General features: G+C 38.0%; 1 pseudogene; it reads right to left on the minus strand.

The window, feature by feature from the left end:
• Positions 1 to 801: 801 nt before the first annotated feature.
• Positions 802 to 1,419, minus strand: LOC109461086 (large ribosomal subunit protein eL15 pseudogene; annotated as a pseudogene).
• Positions 1,420 to 2,996: the final 1,577 nt, after the last annotated feature.

Raw genomic sequence — 2,996 nt, forward strand, 5'->3', positions numbered from 1 at the left:
CACTAGTATTGTGGAGACCAAGCCAACTTTGTGTAGGTTAACCAGGATTTGTTTCACTTGTAAGAGAACCCCCTTGCAACACGATTGTTCAATTTTCCTAATAATGGTGGCATTCTTTTAAATTATTCTCCTTTCAGAACCAGCAGGTATGTAAACAGAATATCGGGTTAAATCTAAAAATGTGAGCCCCTTAATATACTTTCATTTTTTCCCCATATGATACTGACAATGGATTAGGATACCCTTCACATTTCCAAGCAAAATGCAATTTACAATATTTGTCCTTGCCTAACTCCAAAAAACAGCCCCTTGTGAGTAAACCAACAGCATTATCCCCGTAAAGCTGTAGGTTTCATCACATACACCAACAAGTCCACGTGGCTAGTTCTGCACTCCTTTCACAGAATTGATTTTACACCTATTACACCGCACAGCATTTTAATTTTTTTAAAGGGGGGCACAGCGCACAGTGGCCCATGCAGGGATGGAACCAGCAACCTTGGTGTTATCAGCGCCACGCTCTAACTAGCTGAGCTAACCGGCCACCTCTCCACACAACATTTTAAACATTGACATCAGCTCCCCAATAAGATAAAGCAAAGACAAAAGTATTTATCTTGTAAGAAACAAGATACACCATCACTTACAGTCTTCAAACATTATTGAACTTTAACTTTCATAATTTGACAATTCATTTATGAAACAGTCTGCAGACAACTAGCTTTAACAGACAAATTAACACTTTTAAGCAAACATGACTGTCCTAAATTTTTTATTAGGTGAGAATTTTACAAACATTACTCATGTTAGAGGTAACAGTGGAGTTGGAGAATATTGCTTCTTCTCCAAGCTGCACAGCGAGAACCACCAATAGTGTGGTGGTACTTGTGGCCCTTTCCAAGGCCACGGCTTTTGCTCCCTGCAGATGTTCGCTCTCGCATATCCCTGCGCTTGTGGACTGGTTTGGTGATCCACTGGGTGTCAGGATCTGTCTGATAGCTTTATGGAATGGATCAATGAGGATAACCTCAAAGATTCTGCACATGGAATTTCTACCAACCCAGTAAGAATTCAGGACTCTCAGAGCCCCACAGTGGCATCCAGCTTGCTCTTCAGCAACAGATTGAAGGTTTTGAGCAAACTTTAGCTGGTTAACGCTGTGATGGACAGGCTTGCAATAGGTCGCACCCTTAGGAACTGGGCGTTTGCAGCCACCATGGCACACACGAATCCGATATATGACATAACCTTGCTTGGCCTTGTATCCCAGCCTGTGCACTTTATGGGGCCAGGTGGGATGTGTGTGCTGTGGAGCGCAGAGAGCTGGTGGTATTGCCCCCAGCACACCCTGAGAAGAAAGTGCATTACATCAGACTGCTTCTTCCTCCATAGCTCCGGGATGTACTTGTAAGCGCCCATCTTGGCTTACCTGATGGCTGCAGCCAGACAGAAAGGAAAGAGCCTTTCTCCCCATGACTAATTTCTTTAGGAAAGATTACTATATACATAAATCATATTTGAAGATATATGTAGTTAATGCTTCTTTAAAGTTCCAAGAATATTTGAATATATCAGATGTTCATTGTTCTCTTTTAAGCTGTCAACCCTAAAGAGTAAATTAACTATATAATTAAAAATAGTGTTTTCTGATTGTTGGGAATGATTTAATATATTAACTTGTTTTATCCCCTCAATAATCCCATTGTTATTCTCATTTTGCATTTGAAGAAACAAAGCCATGAAAATATTTGAGTGACTTGCCCATAGTTACACAGTTAGTAAGGGGTACACCTGGGATTTGAATTTGCCAGTTTGGCTTCAGATTTCTGCAAATTTCACCACTGAATTATGCTTCTCTATTTATAGTGTGCCTATATGACCAATGGGTAGTAGCAGAAACTGTAATCATTAATTTAAAATATATTTAAATCATGCATGTGAATTTGAAAAATCAATAGAGAAGGCCAGGACAGTTGAGGATCAGATAAATATATTTTTAAATAAAATTTATTGGGGTGACATTGGTTAATAGTATTATATAAGTTTCAAGTGTGTAATTCAGTAATACGTTATCTGTGTATTGCATTGTATGCTCACCACCCAAAGTCTAGACAAATATATTACAGTGGGGTGGTATATAAAATGATGATGGAGCTTTATATGTGAAGTAACATGTGCATTCTTGCATATTTGCTCAGAGAAGCACTAATAGAAATGTAATGCAAACCACATATGTAATTTTAATCTTTTTAATAGCCAGATTAGAAAAGTAAAAAGAAACAGGCAAAATACTTTTGATAATATATTTTACTTAACTAAATGCATCCAATGTATTATCAATTTAACATGTAATCCATATACTAATTATTAGTTATATATTTTTTCATACTAAGTCTTTAAAATTTGGTGTGTATTTTATACTTACAGCATACCTCAATTTGGAATGGCCACATTTCACAGGCTCTGTAGCCTTGGGTAGCTAGCTGGTGGCTGCCATATTGGAAAGTGTGGGCTTAGCAAACTAGTGTCTTGGGAGTGACCTGCTTATTTTTGTGTTTCTATGCATTGTTCTGAGTTTCTTTCCTTTTTTTGCATGTACATCATTCAGTGTCATTTGGTTCATCTAAAAGATTTGATGGATCTGTTCCAATGCCTCGTGAAGCCTGTGTTAATAGTAGAACCAGGAATTCTGGGCTTCCTGCTGCTTTTGAAACTATATAGATTTTAGTTTTTCTATTCGGTGGATTCAGTCCTGTTTTTTGATGGATCACTTTTTTGGGGTGCACACAGATAAATTGCTGAGTACTCTATTTTGTTTCAGAGCCCCTGCATTCTTTCTTGCATAGGAAGCCCATTTGGACTAATGAACCAGATTCACTGGTCTCTTTCTTTTCCTTCACAAAATAGCTTACAATCTAGTTCTACTTTCAGAGGAATTTCAGCAACATTGATGTCTCTTCTGATAGGTTCTCAGGATCTAGGTAATTAACTTTTTT

Source organism: Rhinolophus sinicus, chromosome 18 (assembly GCF_057876585.1).
Source record: "Rhinolophus sinicus isolate RSI-liver-muscle chromosome 18, RSI-T2T, whole genome shotgun sequence".
Lineage (NCBI taxonomy): Eukaryota > Metazoa > Chordata > Mammalia > Chiroptera > Rhinolophidae > Rhinolophus > Rhinolophus sinicus.